The sequence below is a fragment of the Acomys minous genome (assembly GCF_964271855.1).
Source record: "Acomys minous genome assembly, chromosome: 3".
NCBI lineage: Eukaryota > Metazoa > Chordata > Mammalia > Rodentia > Muridae > Acomys > Acomys minous.
Window position 1 is genome coordinate 111,490,955 of NC_140485.1, and position 21,202 is coordinate 111,512,156.

General features: G+C 40.5%; 1 long non-coding RNA gene across 2 annotated transcripts; it reads right to left on the reverse strand.

The window, feature by feature from the left end:
• Positions 1-15,487: 15,487 nt before the first annotated feature.
• Positions 15,488-21,188, reverse strand: LOC311595073. 2 transcript variants are annotated; one of them, XR_014778304.1, is made up of 3 exons: positions 20,954-21,188; positions 16,249-16,446; positions 15,488-15,645 (listed from the first exon to the last, which is right to left on the reverse strand). It is a non-coding gene; the product is annotated as an uncharacterized lncRNA (long non-coding RNA). The 2 variants fall into 2 exon arrangements; XR_014778305.1 differs by lacking the exon at positions 20,954-21,188 and adding an exon at positions 20,334-20,598.
• Between the last annotated feature and the right edge of the window lie 14 nt (positions 21,189-21,202).

Below are 21,202 nucleotides of genomic sequence, written 5' to 3' on the forward strand. Positions count from 1 at the left end.
CAGAGACTAGGAATATAAGAAACACATCTCAACACAATAAAGGCAATTTCTAGCAATCCCAAAGCCAAACTCAACCTGAACAGAGAGAAACTCAAAATAATTCCACTCAAATAAGAAAAATGACAAGAGTTTCAATTCTCTCCCTTCAATGCAATATTTAAAGCCTTAGCTAGAGCAATAAGACAAACAAAGGAAATCATGATGCAAATAGCAAAGAAGTCAAAGTATCTATTTTCAGACGATATATTGTATACATAAATGATCCTAAAATCTCCACTAAAAAAACTCTACCACCAACAAACATTTTCAGGAAAGTAGCAGGATACAAAATTAATACACAAAAATCAATAACCTTCCTATATGCAAATGACGAGTAGACAGAAGTAAATAAGGTAAACAATACCTTTCACAATAGCCTCAAAAAAATCATGGAGGTAATCTCTGCAAGTCAGGGATTTGTGTAGTAAAAACTGTAAGACACTAAAGGAAAAAAAATTAAAGAAAATATCAGAAGATGGACAGCCTTCCCACGCTCATGGACCAGTTGGGTTAATACAGTGAAAGTGATCATCTTTCCAAAAGCCATCTAACAGATTCAGTGCAATACCCACCAAAATTCCAACACAATTCCTCACAGAACTTGAAAGGACAATTTTCTGTTTCATATGGAAACACACACACAAAAGCAAGGATAGATAAAACAATCCTGAATGGCTGCCCCACCCCTCGCTGACTGCAGCACTCTAGAATGACCCCGCACCTTGCCTGGGTGGCACAGTAGAACTGGCACTGGACATGTAGGCGTGAGAAGAGCCAGCATCCCACACCCACCCTCGGGCATGAGCACAGGAAATCCGGGCACAAGCAGGAGAGCTGGCCCCTCCCCTCACTTGGGCAACTTAAGAACACTGGCCCTGGCGGTGCCTGTGAAAGTGAACTGGAAAGCTGAACAACACAGCTACCACCCAGGTCAAGATTTATGACTTTGAGTTGGGGCACCCCAACATCAACCACATCTGTGAACTGCTGGAGCACAAGAAGGGTCCAGTCCTGCAGATCCAAAGCTACAGGATCTCCATGACTGAGAGCAACAACAGGATATACCTGAGAGGAGTCCTGGTGAGGATCCAGTATTGATGGTGTAAGCAGAAGCCAAAAGCCTCAAACCACAGGGATGACTCACTGCAAAGAGCTGGGAAGCTATTTGGGAGTGTGTGACACATTGTAACACACTGCAGCTTCCACAGACTTTTTTAATGTTATTTTTTGGGGGGCTGGTTTTTTGTTTGTTTGTTTTCTTTTGGGGGGTTGTAAGGGCTAAGGGTCAATATGGAGGGATGGAGAGATAAATGGAATCGGGGTGAATGGTGTGAAATTCACAAAGAATCAATAAAAAGTTATCATCCCAGACCTCAAATTATAGTAAAGAGCTATAGTAATAAAAACAGCATGGTATTGGTATAAAACCAGACACACTGATCAAGGGAATTGAGTTGAAGACCAAGACATAAGTCCACAGACCTAAGGGCACATGGTTTTTTTATGCAGATGCTAGAACTACACACTGGGCAGGGGAGGGGGGGAAGACAGCATCTTCAAGAAATGGTGCTGGTCAAACTGGATATCTGCATGTCAAAGAGATCTATACTTATTACCCAGCACATAACTTAACTCCACATGATTCAAGAATATCAACTTAAGGCAAGATACACTTCATCTGGTAGAAGAGAAAGTGGAGAGCAGTCTTAAACTCACTGGCTCAAGTAAGGGTTTTCTGAACAGCACACAGAGAGCGCAGATATTAAGACAAACAATTAATAAATGGGACCTCATGAAATTGAAAAGCTTCTATGTGGCAAAGGACACCATCATTCAGTTGAAGCCACCGGCTACAGGATGAGAAGAGATTTTTATCAAAGGTTAATTTCTAAAATATACAAAGAACTTGGAAAAGCAGACATCAAGAAAAACTAATAACCCAACTGAAAGTGGGGTACAGATCAAAATAGTTATCAAAAGTTGAAACACAAATGGCTGTCAGATACCTAAATGATCAGCATCCTTAGCCATCAGGGAAATGCAAATCAAAACCATTTTGATATTTAATCTTACATCAGTCAGAACAGCCCACATCAAGAAAAACAAATGTTAGCTCATACTGGCAAGGGTGTGGGGTGAGGTAGATACTGTATTATTGGCGAGACTGTAATCTTACACAGACACTATGAAAAGTAGTGTGATGGCTTCCCAGGAAGCTGGGGATAGATCTCCCTCAAGAATAAAGCTATATCACTCTTTAGCATATACCTAAAGAACTCTATATTCTACTACAGAGATATTTGTTCAACCATGTTCTCTATTAGTAATAGCCAGAAATTGGAGACAGCCTAGATGTGCATCAACAGATGACTGGATAAAGAAAACGTGCATTTACACAATGTAATATTACTTAACTTTTTTTTTAAAAAAAATCATGAAATTCACAGGTAAATGGATGGAGTTAGGAAAAACATCATCCCAATGCAGGGAACCTAAATCCAAAGAGACAAATGTGGTATGTATTAGCTTAGATGTCGACTCGAGCCTTTAGTCTTCAATAATCAGGCTATTCTATGTAACTGCAGAAGGTAGTTGTAAAGTAAGGGACTAGGAAAGAGATAAGGGGAAGGGGAAACAGCATAGACAATTGTGCATGGGCCATGGGTGTGGAGACTGGAATGGGAGGATCAAACGGGGGGGGGGGGGGGAGGGCTAAGGGAGAAGATTGGGGAGGGACAGATAAAACTAAGGGCCATTTGAGGGGTCATATGGAAACCTAGCACAATAGGATCTTCTTAAAACAAATACATATGTGAAAGACATCCAAGTGTGATCACCAAACAAGAGGGGAGACAAAGACCCAAGTAGATACCTCTCACCACCAAATGAAACCTCCACGTCTGGAAATGGGTTACAGCTAATGGGGCTGGACAGGGACCTACAGGGGAAGTAAATACCATTGTTCTGCTAAAGACACAGAGCAATAAAATGACATTCTGCTTTACTTGTAAATCAGTGTCTCGCTCAGCCATTATCAGCAAAGCTTCTTCCTGCAGCAGATGGAAACAATACAGAAAGCCACAGCTGGAAAACATGCAAAAAGTGAGAGAGCTTAGAACAATGAGTCCTAAGTGGGATGTCCACATCAATCTTCTACCACCCCCACCCACCCCCACCACCACCCCCACCACCACCCACCCCCACCACCACCCCCACCACCACCCCCACCCACCCCCACCCCCACCCACCACCCCCACCACCACCCCTACCACCACCACCATCACCACCACCACTCAGGGCTCAGGGAGCTCTACAGAAAAAGAGGCAGAAAGATTGGAAGCTCCAGTGAGGAAAAACACCAAGGAAACAAGCCCTTCTATACACAACAGGACTGACACACACAAGAACTCACAGAGACGGTGGTAGCAAGCACAGAGCCTTCTCAGGTCTAAGCCAGATGGGTCTCAATGCTGTCAAGATCTCATTCTTAACCCAGAAGCCATGCCCAACTGATAACTACTTGTAAGAGAAAAATTCATTTTTTCTCAGTGGTGTCTCACTAAGTATTACAAGCCACACTCAAGGCCAGACCCAATGCCTACCACAAAATGAACTCAAGGGTATTTTTGAAGATGTTTTTGTCTCACAATGTTTTGATGGGCTTTGTCTATTTACCTATTTATTTAATCTATTTCTGTAATGTTACAGATATTTTGCCTATATATTATGGTTTCGGATTTTGTGTTTATGAGTTTTCTGTGGGTGTAAATTTGTACATCTTGGCATCTTTGTATGCTTCTTGTCCTTTTTCTTTAGTTCTTCTTTCTTTCTGTATGTTTTTATTTTATCTTACTGTTGTAATTATGATTATGTCCAGAAACCTGTTTATATGCCTCTGAGAAAGAAAAAAAAAAGTGTCAAGGTGGGTGGGTGAGGAGGTGGGGAGAACCAGGGAGGAGTTGGAGGGAAAACTGTAATCAGAACATACTTTGTTAATAAAAGATATTTTTAATTAAAAATAAATAAATAAAAACAAAAAATTAAACTTGTCAGTCAGTAGGAAAAAAACATAACAATTCAATCAATGAGTCAATAAAATAAACAGTTCTCAAAAGAGAAAATACAAATAGTCAATCACCTTATAAAATACTGCTAGCTTTATTAGCCATTGGAGAATTGCAAATTAAAACAACACTGAGATTCCAATCTTACCCTAGTCAGAAAGGCAGTCACAAAACAAACAAACAAACAAACAAACAAACAACACCAACAAAACAGTGAGCCAGGAATTTGACACCTGTCTTTCATTCCAGCACTGTGAAGGCAGAGGCCGGTGGGCCTCTGTGAGTTCAAGGCCAGCCTTCTATGAATGGTAAATTCTCAGCCAGCCAGTCAGTAAAGCATAGTGAGACTCTGTCTCAACATAAATTAATTCAGTAATTAGTTAAAACTTTTCAGATTAAAGAATGATATTGGTGGGACAGGTTGCTTAATGGTTAAGAGCACATGCTGATCTTACAGAGGACTTGGTTAGGCATCCAGAGCGGGAGGATAACAACTGCCTGCAAACTCAGCTCCAAGAGACCCAGTGCCCTCTTTTGTCCTCTGTAAGCACTGCACTCACTCAAACCCACCATATCCACATAATTAAAAATAAAAATAGTCCTTTCATGATAGCACAGACCTTTAATCCCTGCATTTGGGAGGCACAGCCAGGTGGATCTCTGTAAGTTCCAGGTCAACCACAGATACATAGTGAGGTCCTGTTTAAGAAATAAAAATAAATAGTAAAAATAAAAGCAAAATCATAAAACAATTGACATTGAAGATATAGACAAAAGAATATATTTATATACTACTGATGAGAATGTAAATTCGTCCAGCACTTTTGGAAGTCAGTGTGGTGGTTTCTTCTAAAACCAACTACATCTTCCATGTTCCCCAGCTATACTATTTTGAATATTCATCTAAAGGATGCTAAGTTAACACGTCACAGAGACACCTGCACATCAGTGGTTATTTCAGCACTGTGCTCTAAAGGTAAGTCATGGAACCAACCTAAGTGTCCAACAACAAAGGGGTGGATTGAATACCATGGTGTATAAATAAATACAGGAAGCTTTTTAACCACAAAAAAGAATTAACTTGTACCATTTGCAGGAAAATGGATGCAACTAGATAATCATATACTGAGCAAATTAAGCCAGCCCCAGAAAGGCAAACATCTGTATTCTCTTATTTGTGGCTCCTAGATTTGTAGAAATAAAAGTCACGTGTGTGCATGATGTGGAGGCAGAAGCAAAACTGTACAGGACGAAAAGGGAGTTGGCAACCTAGAGGAGCAGCAGAAAGGGGAGGCATGAACAAAGATTTTGCTCAGTATGATGTGCACCAGTGTGAGAATGTTCTCATCTGACACAGTACTGTACACATTGAGTGTGCCAACGGAAGCTGAAAAGCTGTAAGTCACAATGATTTTGAAAGAAGCCTTAAACTCAGGAGAGGTCAGGAGACAGGAGAAGTATAGAAAGAAGAAGGAGGGGTGGGAATAATGTAACTATAGTATTCATGCATGAATTTAAAAAAATCAGTGGGGGAGAGTATGATGGCTCATGGGTAAAGGCACCTATCATAAGGGCTGAAGTGTGCATTTGATCCATAGAAGCCACATGACGAAAACTGAACACTGACTCCCACAAGTTGTCGTCTGACTGCTATACGTATGCTGTGGCACACACACCCACACGCACAGACACACAGACACACACATTAATTAATCAAGGTGACTAAATCAATCAAATATACTTAAAAAAACTTAACAAAAATTAAAATACTGAACCAGTAGGAAGCACCTGCAAAACTGTATCTTTTCATAATATGTTTAATCTTTCTAAGTCACTTGGGAATACATCTGACAAAATTAAACAGCCTACACACCCCTAGTGACGTTGTGTAATATGAACCCTATGATGAAAGCACAGTGTATTTTTGAAGATAGTGATTCAGCATTCAAAACTCTCATTTACCCTAACATTCGGGCTAGCAGATTCCCGGCAAATAAAAACACAGACTGCCAGCTAGGGGTGGGAGGTGGAAAGAGACGTTTGTCATGCACGTTAAGGGAAAAGTAGGATCATGGCAAATCTTTCCTCAAAATTAAAAAATAAAAACAACAACAACAAAATCCACCCACCTACCCACAAAACAAACAATGAGAACCCAATCTAAACAATGAGGAAAAAGAAAAGAAAAACAGATTAACAGCAACAAACCAGTTAAATTTTAACTTCAGGGCTGATGAGACTGAGGACTAGCTAGTTCAGGTACTTGACACCAAGCCTGATGATCTTTGGCCCTGGGCCCAGACCCCACATGGAGGAAGAGAAGAACTAAGCCTACCAGGTTGTCATTAGACCTCCATGGGAGCATAGTGGCACCAACCACACAAAACACACACACACACACACACACACACACACACACACACACACACACATAAATGTAATAAAATTTTAATTGAGTTTCAAGTCAACAAAGAATACATTTTCAGTTATTTTGGTCCAGTTCCTCTTGGAAGGAGGAAGGCAGTTTATATGAGTCAGGAAGTAAGATCACCAAGAAGCTCAGGAAACTCACTAAACTTACAAAGCTCAGGACGGTCGTGACTCACAAAACCCCTTGCCAGGGTTGCATCAGCACTGCAAGATTGATGGGGCAGGTGGGGTTCCATTCATTTAGATCAGTGTGCATGCTAGAGTGGGCGCCAAGGGGCAGATTCTGTGAGCCATCACCTGGGTTGCCATGCTAGGTCTTTCAGTGAGTAACCTGTGAGTAACTCCTCAACTGCGCCCTATACATAGCCCCTGTGAGGCTCCTGATCCTCCAAGGAAGACTTGGGTGGGATTGTTTCTTAACTTGATCTTTGTTGCTCTACCTGGATGAACAGACATTCGCTCACATCTTCCCCAGGAAAAGTCACATAACATTAACGTATGAGTCTATATCTTGGTACAGAAATAAAACTCAGTAAGTGGAAACTTGGAGAAAGGACATACACGTGGTGATAAACTGAACCCATTAGGAATCCTTGGGTTCAAACAACAGAACCTGAGCTAGCCCACGAAGCACAAGAAATAGGTAGGACTGAAGAATTCAGGCCCATATATGGGATCAGAGAGTCATTCTTGAAGTTAGGAGCTGACATATGTCTAGAGGGGGGCGGGAACCTAAGGACAATTATAACAGGCTGAGATAATTAATGCCAACAGCTTTTTATACCCTTCTCCACATTCCTTAGAGCTCCAGATTTCCAGGAAAAAAAAAAACAAAACACTGAATTCCTATATTTTGGGCTATATGTCCATTCCTTGGCTGGAGAAAATGGGAACATTGTGTTCAGCAAGCTCATGCCTGTATACCATAAGGAAGGGGCAGCCTTCCCAGTGTGATTTTGGGGCACCATCTCAAAGGAAGGGGAAATGGAGTTTTGGCAAACATAAACAGCAGATGTCCACTGCGTGACTGAAGAGGCACAGATTATACGAAACGTGCCAATGTACCACAGTGTTGCGATTGCATGCTTGGTGCAAGATTTTTTTTTTTTAACTAAAAATTCTGTCCAGATGAGTCATTCTGGGAAATCATTAAAGGTGGGACACAAGATGAAGCTGGCCTGCATCTTGATGAGGAAGAGTCTTTTCTCACTCTCTGTGGTGCAGTAACTCTTCTGAGACCAGACTGTTGTAAAGCTGTCCCTGTGTGTGGTGGCTGCTGAGGCCTACGTATTGGGTCAGTAGTAAAAGTTAACACTCTGAAGCTTGCAGTGTCTACGACTGGTTTGTCAAGTCTCATGTCAAAGAAGATACATTTGAGCGAATAGTCAGTAGTTGGTTCACAGCTAAACAACTTCCATCCTTCTAAACAAGATACGAAGAAACATGCCCTCTGTGTCAAATACACACATGACAACAGTTAAAGAAAAAGCCGCCATGAATTTGAAAGCTCTAAGGAGGGGGCAATGTGGGAGGGTTTGGAAGGAGGAAAGGGAAGAGGGAAACTATATAGCTATAGTCTCAAAAACTAAAAAACCTGAAAACTACTTTTAATGTAAAAGAAAAAGGCGGGTGGTGGTGGTACAAGCCTTTAATCCCAGTACTTGGCAGGCACAGGCAGGAGGTTCTCTGTGAGTTTGAGGCCAGCCTGGTCTACAAAGCAAGTCCAGGAGTCCAGGACAGGAAAGGCTATACACAGAGAAACCCTGTCTCGAAAAAAGAAAAAAGAAAAAAAAGAAAAGAGGCAAAAAACTCTGAAGCAATACAATGTCATTTGGCCCACAGATGAAAGAGTCACTTTGCTCAAAATCAAGATGTGGTTTCTCCATGGGTGACCACAAGAAGATGTGCCCAGCAAACAAACAAACAAACAAACAAACAAACAAAAAAACTGTCAGGACAATCAACAGCCAGGGCAGCACAATGAGAAAGCTACATGAGAAAGCTAGAGCCGTGGACCACAGTTATGCCTGTGCTCTGTGTGGACCCTACACCGAGTGAAAATTATCTTCGTCTTTCCTGACCTGGGACTCATGCGTTTTAGGCAGGCATATTACTGAGCTATATTCTCCAATGTCCTTTAGCTATTTTGAGACAAGATTTCACCACTAAATTGGCCAAGCTGGCTTTGGATTCCTGGTGTATCCCAGGCAAGCTGTGAGCCTGTGTGTCTTCGGCTTTAGCACCCTGTGCATGCATCTGGGATCATAGGAGTGCCCCACCAGGCCCAGGTCAGTACAGTCTGTGTACATCACTAGCACTAAAATACAAAGAGAAGCAGGGTGTGGTGGCCCATGCCTGTAATCCCAGCACTCAGAGAGGTTGACACAGGTGGACCTCTGTGACTTGAAGGCCAGCCTAGTCTACAAAGCGGGTCCATGACAACCAAGGCTACAGAGAGAAATTCTGTTTGAAAAAACAAAACAAAACAATAACAACAACAAACCCTAAAACCAAACAAACAAGACAAACAAAAAGAGCAGAAACTGAGTATGGGAGCCAACATGGAATTTCTGTCATTCTGGAGACTGAGGTGCAAGAATCACCCATCAGTTCTAGGCCAGCTAGGGTGCACAGAATGAGACTCTATGGCAAATAAGAAAACAAAAACAACAACAACAACAAAAAACTAGAAAAAAATGTAGTATTTGCATTGTTTTATTAGATTTCACTTTGGAAATATTTACTAATATTTTCCAGCAATCCCCTCTCCAGGGACAAAATCTGACCATTTTTATTTTGTTGAACGTATTAATTTGTTCTTCTGTAATTGGTTTCAATTGTTTTATGCTTGGAACGGACTTCCCTGCAGAAGATCAATACCTATGATTCACTCTTATTATTTGCTTGCTTGCTTATCTGCAGAATTGAGGATCAAGACCAGGATCTTTGGCCTGATAACCTAATTCTGTACCTCTAAGCACCATGCCCCGTTCTATCATTCATTTTTCCACAAGTTCATATGGAGAATGTGTTATTTCATATGAGCGCTTGGCTCCAGGCTTATAGAGATCTTTAGTCTTCATCAGGAATATGCATAAAAAGATTGATTAGGTAGTATTTTAATCAGAAAGCCTTTGTTACAAAGATTGAAATACTGCAGCTAATGAATCTGTGCACACCATAAGAAACTTTGGTAATTAGGACATGAATCATGTAAGATGGTTTTTGTTTTTGTTTTTTGTTTTTTTGTGAAACAGACTTTTATTAGTGAAATTAACAGTACTTGATATATGTCTTACATATGCAATATATAAATATATACAATAGTAAAAAAAATATATATATATATGATTAAAGCTTTCAGAGATATGAGATATTTCCTGTGTTTGTACGAGCAGTATTCAAGAATCTAGTAAACCTTACATCCTGTTCCCCTTCTGATAAGATTGTCCTGTCTGCTTTCCAATGGTTCTTGGCATAACTGACGTTGTTCAGGAATTGTTTTCTGAATAGCCTAGTAAAAAAGTGTATTATGATGAGGCTTTCCTTCAATTTATAAAGTTACAATCTAAACACTGTTGGCAGCTTTCCTGGAAAAAGAGTAGGAAGCATGGAAACCTCTTTTGCAACGCAAGTTCAAAACAATGAAGTTCGTATTTCAGCCTTCTTAATCCCTTGATTTAAAAGATGTCTATGAGCCAGGCAGTGGTGGGGTACACCTTTAATCACAATACTAGGAAGGAAGAGACAGGTGGATCTCAGTGAGTTCAAGACCAGCCTGGCCTACAGAGAGAATTCCAGGACAGCCAGGAACCCTGTCTCAAAACACAAAAACAAAAACCAACAAACAAAAACCAAATAAGATAAAGTAATAAAATAAAAACAAAATAAAAATATTGTTATTAGTATTTACCTATAGGCATATTTTAAAGTCTATTTTTATTTTGGTTTCTTGTATCTCTTTTTCCCTTCTCTACCGCAATCCCTTCCAACACTCCAACAAAAGGTAGGAGAGAAAAAGGTTTAGTAGGGAGAAGGGGTGTGCAGTTTTCCTTATCTACTTCCTGCTGTTTAGGGTAGCCAGATTCCATGTGGCAAGTCCAATCCTCATTTTTAGGATATCTTCAACATCAATATCAACAAGGAGCAGCAGTAGGGAAGCACCAGCAGCCTTCTTTCTCAGAGCCCCAGTCTCTCTCTCTCTCTGGATCTGGCATTTATTCCCACTGGCAAAGACCATGGCCCCGCACGAGGCAGTTCCTAGGTGACAAAGATCACCTGCCCTCTCATGAAGCAGTTATCAGCTGTGTACCACCTGGAGCAGCCCCCATATCCCACACCTGGGATTAAAGGAGGAACATATTTACTTATCATAAATGAAAACATCTACAACATTTACCCTCTTCAAAATTAATCAGCACAAATAATAACAGAGCTGTACAAGACCATGTGACCTTAGGCCAGTTAAATATTCACCTTTATTGTCTTTAATTTGTTTTATGATTTATCTTTTTTTCTTAAATGCTTGACTTCCCTGGAACTTTTTCTTCTCAAATCTCTACTGGAGGAGAGCTATTTATGTGAAGTCATGAGGCAAACTGACACCAAACAGGCAGTTGGAGAGCCTGTGCCAAGTTGCAGATCCCCAGGGGAACTGCCACTCTTGTGCTTGGACCAGATGCTGCCATCTGGAAATGTGAGTCCAGGGTTGCTACTTATACTGCTTTCCTGTTTCTTCCAAGAATTCTTGAACCGTTTATATTTTGATGCAAATGCTTTGATTTTTAAAACACTAAGGCACAGGCTATGCATTTGTAGCTCAGTAATACAGCAAGGGCTGCCAGCTTATTTTTGGTTTATAATGTAAGAGTTACGTGTAGTATGCATTTCCTCCCCCCCCATATTTGTGATTTTTTTTCTTCAAAATTGCCTGTGGAAAACCGTAGGTGCACTAAAATCTTATCCTGTAGCCAATAAATAGCTAGGAGCTATACCCACGTTGAGCAATTCCTCTACCATTTTTAATGACAACCACATAATACTGAATGCTAACTAATAATTTTCACTATGATTAATTTTTTAGCACTTTAATATCTATGAGACAAAATATAGACATTTAACTCAAAACTAAGATTTCTTCATGGATTCTGTTTTCCAGTGTTGTCTTGCCTATTATTATCTGCACATTAGGGTAAATTTAAAAATAATTTTGTTAATCCCCAACAATCTTCTTTGATATTTGATGTGAAATTTTATTTTCTATGTAGTTATTACTAATATATAAATATGCTCTTATGTATTTGTTGTTGTTCTGACTATCTGACCTAAACACCCTCTGATTACGAGAAATTTTAATTCATTCTTTTAGAGGCTGCAATCATATAATTCAGTATCTGGTAAGCATTTATGAGCTATAAGATATTTTACATAACATGAATAATTTTCCTTCATTGGCAACTTGAGCATACATAAATTAACAATTATGTCTTAGAACTACTTTGAGGTAATTCTATGATTATTAAATATATGGTTTTCAATTCTACTCAATTTTGTGTTCCTTAAAAATTAAATATACTCAATGCACTTATTGATACCAAAGGTACCATCTGCTTTGAGTACAGTGAGCAATAGACACACAAAACCCCATTCTCAGGAAACCAGCTTTCTCAGAAGGGAAGACAGAAAATAAACTGAAATTTGTAAGGCATTATTTAAAGCTGTCAGCTTCCGCACAGCGATATTGTTTTCTTGTCATCCATGAGCAATGCTTCTTGGTATTCTTCACTGCCTTCCTAATGAAGTTTAACCACGATTTCCTGCTATATTGTACATTTATTTATTCTTAAGTATATTTTGTTCATTATGATGTGTATGTGCATATGTGTCACAGTGCCATTGTGATGGTCAGAGAAAAAAATTGGAGGAAGTGATTCTCTCCCTCCATTGTGTGGGATTGAACTCAGGTCATCAGACTTGCACAGCAAGTGCTTTTAAGGCAGGTTAAAAACACAGGAGATAGTTCAGCCAGAGGCCCTGTTTGATTGTGGCTCTGCATAGCTTCCCCCACCCTTTCTCATGATTTGTGTATGTGTGTGTTTGTGTGTGTGTGTGTGTGTGTGTGTGTTGTGTAAATCTCATGTCTGTAGTCATGTGTGTGAGTTCACATGCATGTAGATACACACACCTGTGCAGGTCTGAGGTTGGTGTAATGAATTGTCCTTGGTCTCTCTTCCACATTAATCAGTGAGGCAGAGTCTCTGTCAAAGCCAAGCATTTGATGAGGCCAGTCTCCATAGCCATCTTGCTCTGGTTCACTCTGTCTCTGTCCTGTGGGGTTGGACTCACAAGCATGTAACCATCCACCCAGTACGTTCATGGGTGCTAAACTTGGGCTCTTATGCTTGTGCAGCAAATGTTTAGCCATTTAGTCATCCCCGAGACTTGTTTCTCTTTTGTAATAATGCACTTGGCAGCCTAGTTCTTTCACCTGCACATACTATGTCTATAAACCTCCACGCCCCAAAACAATTCACCTACCAACCTTGGCCCCCCCATCCACATGTAACTACAGGTTTCTCTGTCCTTAGTAATAATTAAAATGTAGACAATATTTAGACCCAACATATCTGGCAGGAAGAATGGAAAGGACCATCTGACCTGGATTGTTTTTCTTGTTTGTTTGTTTGTTTGTTTTGTTGTTGTTGTTGTTTGTTTTGTTGGGTTTTGTTGTTGTTGTTGTTGTTGTTGTTGTTTTGCAGTAAGGCAAAATTGTGTCCTCAAAGAAACTTTTAGGGTGAGTACCCTATTTACCATCTTATGCCTATGCATAATGGATGTGCATATGGTTAAAGTTAGGGAACAGACATCTGAAGCAGAAAAATAAAATAAGAATAACTATATGCCCTAATCTATAAATCAGTATAGAGAAGTACCCAAGCTATGCCCCTCAGCAGCCAATCTCTTCCTCCTGAACATAGTTCACTGAACACTGAACAATAATCAGGGCTTCTGAGCACCTCCACTCAGGAGGGCCCTGGGGTACCTCCCCCCCCCCCCCGACTCTTGCATCCTGCTGTCAATCTTGGTAGCATGTCCCTCTCGAGCCAGAATTACAGCACAGTTCCAAATAAAGTTATCATGCTGCTTTTGCAAATCTGTCTCAGCCCGTACTTTTAACTCTTTGGATAAGACGCGCAGGACCTGCCAATTACATACCCCAACCACAGGCAACACTTTTTCCTGCTGAGCCATTTCTCCAGCCCTGTGTCTTTGTTTTAGGATCTAGATAAAAGTATTCAATTCTGCTTTGGTTTATATATTTATGTTTTGCTTCTCTATTCTTCCCTCCTTTTTAAAAGCATTCATTGTTTTTAGTAATAAATTATAGCACTATAGCATTTTATTTAAGTTTCACTTTTGCCCACATTTGAAAACTACGAATGCCTCCCATTCTTGCTATCCTTGTTTTAATAGCATACAAAATTATAATCTTGATTTAACTGGTGGTTCAGATTTTGACTTTAAACTTTAGAAAAATATTTTTTTCTAATGTAATACATTGTGATTAATAAGTAGTTAAGATACAGTGTGGTCAAAATATATGGCCTAACAAACTTTTGATTCACAAAGTATCTTTGTACATGAATTTCCTCCTGTCCTCCTCCTCACCCTCCCTCTATGGATCACTTCTATTTCTGTCTGTTTGGAGTGACTATTTCATGAACATCTAAATATAGATTGTTCTAATGTGAATAAAAATTGAATCACAAGCCAGGCAGTGGTGGCGCAGGCCTTTAATCCCAGCACTTGGGAGGCAGAGGCAAGTGGATCTCTGTGAGTTCGAGGCCAGCCTGGTCTACAAAGCATATCCAGAACAGTCAAGGCTACACAGAGAAACCCTGCCTCAGAAAAAGACAAAAAACAAAAAACAAACAACCAAAACACCCGAATCACACACGAGCCTGTAGATTTAATCCTAGTTTGTGCAGTTTCTTCTTTATTCTCTTTCCTACATTATCAAAGACTGAGAGATGCGTCAATTTCTTGAAGCATCTGAGGCAGGAGGAGGAGAGCCAGGGATGAGCTAGCTTGTAACGGGTGTGTGGACTTGTCTGCAGCCAGGTACAGGAGCTCTGCAACAGGAATCAGGATGTCCTCTAGCAGCAAATCCTGCCCAGGTGAAGCCAGACTCAGGCAAACAAGCAGGGGCAGACCAGCTGCCTTTCCACCAGTATAACAAACTGCGGGAGGGAAAGGCAGCTTACAAAGAAAAGCTTACTTGGGCTCACGGCCTTGAAGTTCTCGGTCCACCAGTGGTTTTACCCCTTACCTCTGGGTCTGGAGTAACACTTTATTATAGATGCAAGAGCATGACTGACAGAGAGCAATCCCTGCTCCTCATAGCCAGGAATGAAAGAGAGAAGGACCAGTGTCTCACAGTCCCTTGCAAAGCAGACCTCCAATGACCTAAATCCTGTCACTGGCGCACTCTTCTTAAAGGTTTCTACATCCTTTCAATCGTACCAACCTAAGGCCTCGGCTTAAGCTCATGCTGCTTAGAGGAACATTCCAGGTGTGAACTATCACACAATGGCGTGACCTCACATAATGGAGACACAGAAAACAAACACCCTTCAAGAAGCTTCAGCGAGGACTCTTTTGTCAGTATGAGTTTCACCGTTAAGCCAGTTAGTTGTTTTTAAATTACCATGATTAATAGTATGGTCTAATAGTTTATTATCAGGCCTATAATTAAGATTACTTCAGTATGCCGGGCTAGCAATCAATCACGACATTGACACTTGTTATATTTTTAAAATAGCCTTAGTTAACCTGGGGCAGGGCAAATATCAGTCCTCTAAAATACTTATACCTGCCCCAATCCCATGCCATCTGCTTCTAATAATTTCTATCAAGCTACCTCCCATCCATAATCCCATATACTTGCTAATGCTCTTCATCTGGGCCGAATCCTCCATCCACACGGGCCACGTGCTTCTCTTCCATCTAACCCATGGCGGCCTTTGTCTCTTCTCTCTCCTCCTGTCTTTTTCTATCTCCAGTCGTCTTCTTCCCAGGATCCCTCTGTCTTTCTACGCCCGGGAAACTTAACCTGCCCAGGTGATCGGCCTTTTATTGATTAGCATCAAGACATTCCAGACTATCCCCCCCCACACACACACAACACCAGTTTTCCTCACCATGGAAATTAAATGAATCAGCTGGGGATGTGACACTGATGCCAGCAGAGAGTTTGTGACCTACATTCCCCATAGGCGTCCTGCAGTTTCAATAGCAGCCCTTTATCTCAAATGTCCATGCCCTCACAGATATTAACACACAGGCGTACGGCCACTGCCTTAACCCATTATATAGGCTCCACTTATAAAAATAGTGTTTCCTAGAATTTCAAAGACCGTGACAGAAATAAGGGACGAAGAGGTCACAGGGTTCTCCAGAGGAAAGAACCAGTGACATATTTATAGCTGCAGAGAAAGAAGTATTTTGCTAAGCAATTGCTGAAGTGTGTATGTGTGACGGCTTTGATATTCAACAGTCTGGCATCTGCAAGCTTGAAGCCCTGGATGTTGACGTAGTCTCAACCCGAGTGTCTGAGACCCAGAGAGTCCGTTGGTGTGGCGATAACACCTGTAATGCCTAAGACTGTCCACCTGGATAATTATTTTGTCAAAGTAATGAGTAGTGCTAAGCTTACCTCTGCCTGATGGCCGCATGCAGCTCTGGTCCTGGGACTGCTCATGCCCTTCACTGCCTTGTGATGACTCATGACATTCTTCTCAGCCAGGCTCCCTCTGGCGCCCTGCAGCCTTCCCTTAATCATACTCAGGCCCGGGTTCCCACGCTGAATTTCACATGTTTTTCATTGAAATGGTTATCATAGCAACTTCTGTGACTGGATAAGAAAAGAGCAAAAGATAATACGCATTATCACATCAGGTAAAAGAAAAATTAAAAAAAATACTGGCTCCTATTACTTCTGCTAAAAGGAACAAGTATTATCTGATGACTTTTAAGACAGGAGGCATCAAGGATAAGGTGGGGGCCATGCTATGTATTGGTTCTGAGAGTAATTATTCAATTGAAATGGAAAACTTTGCTTTCCAAAATTCCTTCTTGCTTTATTCCTTTTCATCTGCTAGCTCTAATGACTGATACATTCCTGAGTCTGTTTTGTTCTGTTTCCAGACAAATGAGAAAGCCATGTCCACAGCTATCAGAACATTGCTTGCATGTGGAAAGAAATCTAGTTCACAGTTACTTGGTACTTGAAATAGCTCTAGATCAGCACTCCTTTGAATATTCAAAAATTATACTGGACGCTAAAGACTTTTTATGTGTCAACTTTTAACAAATAAGAAACCAAAATTAAGGATAGTTTAAAATGTATTAATTAACTTAAAATCGTGTCATTGCTATAAGTATATAAACAGCATGTTATGAAAATAAGTATATTTCCAAAACAAAGATAATTAAAAGACAAGAGTGGCACTATTTTACATTTTTCTAAATGTCTTTCATGCCTCATTTAATAGAAACAGTCAAACTCTCACATCTGCTTCAACATTCATTATTTAGCTCCATTCTATATTTTGTAGATTCAGAGAAGCACTGGATATTCAACAGAACTGAACAAGGACGCTACCGTCTCCATATTATTAAGGGAAAAAAAACCCTTTGTAAACCCCTCCAAGTGCCCAGGGTTTGCTAAATATGGTTTCTAAAATCTTTGTCTTCTATATTCACGACACTGCAACATACATGATTTTCTCATGCACATTTATATGTCTTTCAGGAAATACAATTCATTTCGTTCTTAAGCTGAACAAACAAGATAAGAAAGTTTGATGGTTGGGGAGGACAGTTTGGGGAAGAGTTGGCTACCTGAAGATGTTGGATCTATGAAAATCTTTCATAGACTGGCATGGAGAAATAAATTACAAATCCAGGCACTTCCTTGATGCCAGCTGTATCTCCTTTATCTTTAATTCAGTGACACAAAACAGAATGCCAGTGACAGGAACATCATCAGAGAGATGTCTTCAATCTGTTAGGCTCTAATTTTATTCTTTAACTAATTTGAATGCTTCAGCCTTTAATAATGACTGGGAGCTAAGAACTTTAAAAAAACACTCCTGATCATGTTGGAAAATGTCATCTCATCTTCTACAAAGATGGGAACACAACAGTGTCTTCCAGGAAGTGGGGGACGTGGTAAATAGTATCTCATAAACTCAGTGACTGCACAATTACTGACAAAGAATAAATTCACAATTGCACCTACAATTACTGACAAAGAATACATTTTCTTTTATGTACTATTCAGCATTACATGGAGGGTACACACACACACACATACACATTTTCAAATGCATACATGAATTAATTCATCCATTTGAGACTTGTGAGAAACTTGTCTAAATAATGGTAGACACTATTCCTGTGATTGGCATATGTATTTGATGTTTCCAGTTGCTGGGATAAAATAAGAAGTCTTAGGGAAAAAAATGTTGGGTTTGGCTCACATTCCTAGGGTACAGTTCCTTGGGCAGGGAAGTAAAAGCAGCTAGAGGTGGCTAATCACTCTGTACCCATAGTCAGGAAGCAGAAAGAGTGACTACGGGTGCTTGGATCTCTTTCTTTCTATTGAGACCAAGATGGACCCAGGCTCATGAAACGGTACCACCCACACTTAAGGCAGACCTTCCCACTTTAATTAACCTAATCTAGCTAATCCAAACAGGTGTGCCCAGATTTGTTTCCAGGATGACTCAAAATCCCAACAAGTTGACAAGATTAGCTAACATACCACACAAACAGAATGCAAAATTTTGCACTTGTGAGTTCCATGCTGTGTGGCTCAGAGAAAAATTCAATAAATATGGGTTAAGTCAAACATAACAACCATTACACTGGATGTACACATAGAAAATGAGTGGCAGGGAAAGTGGTGCAAAGATGTTTAAGCACAAGAGGGAGCGAACCAACCATTGTGAGAAAGAGTGATCAAAGGAGGGGAAGTGGCCTGCACAGAAGGTGACTGAGCTTGTGTGTGGTGTTGTGGGAACAGGAAGCCATCAGGGATTTGTGTATGTGGACCACACGGAAGTACAGTGTGACCTCACATTTTTTCTTTTTTACATAACATTATTACACATATATACAATAACTACCTACAACAAGAAGAATCACGAAACAATCAGGAATTATATAAATGTAGCACTCATAGTGTTTGGCTATTTGTATTTGGCAACCTTGAAGAAAACATCTTTCCTATCTTGGTGCGTCTATCCTTTTCTCATTTTGGAAGCTGCTAACCAGCACTTCCTATCTACTCATATTTTATTCCTTCTCAAGTCTCTGATGGGGTTGAAGACCTGATAGTTTAGTTTTACAATTAAGCTTAAAGATGAGCTATGATAGATACTGATTTATATTCAGAGTTTTTGACCTCACTTTTTTAAAAAAAAATTTTTTTTTTGTTTTGTTTTTTGAGACAGGGTTTCTCTTTGTAGCCTTGTTTGTCCTGGACTCACGTTGTACACCAGGCTGGCCTTGAACTCACAGCAATCAGCCTGCCTCTGCCTCCCGAGTGCTGGGACGGGGATTAAGGCGTGCCCCACCGCGCCCAGCTTTGACCTCACTTCTTAATGCGTTTGGTTTAAAGATAGTATGATTGAAGTCAGCATAAAATGTAGGCTCGTGGGTGTATTTTGAAGATGAAAAGAGCCAATAAATTATTTGCAAAATGTATATGCAACAAAAGAGGAAGAAACTAAAGACGGGTTGGGACACAGACACACAGAGGCATTTACTGAAATGACAAGGGTTGTGTGCGTGGGAGAGGCCTGAATCTGAAAGTATTTTAGCTAGGTTGTTTTGGTGCTTCATTTCTGTCCCACGTTTTCCAACAGGCAGACAAAATGGAACTCAAATCACTTAGATAAGCCATGCCTATTCCAGGGAAACCGAAGGATAGCATAAAAAAAGGTATTTCATAACAGATGCAGGGGCCAACAAACATATTTATGGTCTGTCTGATTCTAGCTCTCTCAAACAGGACTTTCTTTATGGAAGTCATTTCCTCATCCAGAAAATTTATTGGAGTATGCATCTTCATGGAGTCTCCACTGGAATTAAAACCCCAGGCAGTTGCCAGTGCTGTAAATGAGAGTAGTAATAGAAGCTACAACAGACTATTGTGGGGAGTAGGACAAGGGTAAAGCACCCACCCAGAACAAGGCAGGCACATTGGTAGTCCTGGTATGGCTTCTTCAAGCTTGAATCTTGAAGTAAACATCACAGGTTTGCTATTATTATCTACATGGATTGTGTACTTCAGGGATTAAAGATAAAAGGATATGGTGGGGACCAAAACTTAAAGTTAGATAACATGTCTACCAGTATCTGAACATTAAAATTGTTTTTTTTTAAAAAAGGTGTTACTTAGAAAAATTTATTGAAGTAGTTGACACCAAGAGACTTTTACACATTGTGTGTGTGTGTGTACATCTTTGTGACTGTTTGGTATGTACAGTTGAAACGTAGCTTGCCAGTAGCTTCCATCAACCTTTTTTTTTTTTTTTTAAATTCCTGTTACCTCAATGGTACTAGGGATTGACCCTAGATCCTCCAGCATAAGGAAGCACTCCACCACTAAAAACCTTTGACATTAAGAATGTTATAACATCTGAATCCTACGAAATAGATCCATGTGCTCACTCACACCCACCCGCCAATCCATATCTTATCAATGTATTTGGCAAATATATTATGTACAACCTTTTCTTTGACGGCTATACAACTTCATGTAATATTTCTTATGACAACAGATGGGAGTAAGCTGAGCCCATCCATGCTCTTGAATCATGTCTGAATTCACATCTACTCATGTGTGTCGCCAGATAAATTCTTCCTCCCTTTGGAGCATTAGAGGCTTTGTAATTATCCTGTGTAAGTACAGGTTAACATTTTCACCCCTGAATTGAAACAGTTACTGAAACGTCAAAATGCAACATTGTTGCAAGCACAATGCAATAGTTAACAGGATGCGGAACTACTTCCAAAGACTAAAAGGCCCGCGGGTCCACCTTGTGCCAGTTCAAGATGAGAAAACTCACTCCGCTGTGGAAAATAGACCGTGTGCCGGTTAAAATGAACAATGACTAGATTTTTGATGTTTAAAACTACACGCTTGCCACAAAAACTAAGCCTTGAAATTTGTTCTAGATTTGTAAGACGATTACTTTGTTCTTCTAGCTTCCTATGCTGTGAAGGTTCAGAAGACTTGCTGAAACTCCCAACCCATGCCCGCCTCCTCTCCCATTACATTTTCTAGCCATTCGTGAGATGAATAAATTGGAGCATCCCAGGAGACCCTCCAGTCCACGCCGTGCCTTTACCGATGACTTCCTAATAAGGAACAAGCGGAACTCTCGCTAAGGGCAATGCAAAACGAAACTCTGTACTGGCCCTGGAAGGCTTCGTGGGGTCGGTCACGAGGCTAGATTTCATGAAAACTCCTCTTCCTAGTCCTGAACGCCTAGCTCCCTCCCGCAGCCCTCTCAGATGGACTTCCGTCGGTTCAGAGTCAGGAGGTGACCAGGCGTGGCGTGCGAGGGACCGGGACGGGAAAGCACCCGCACCGCCGC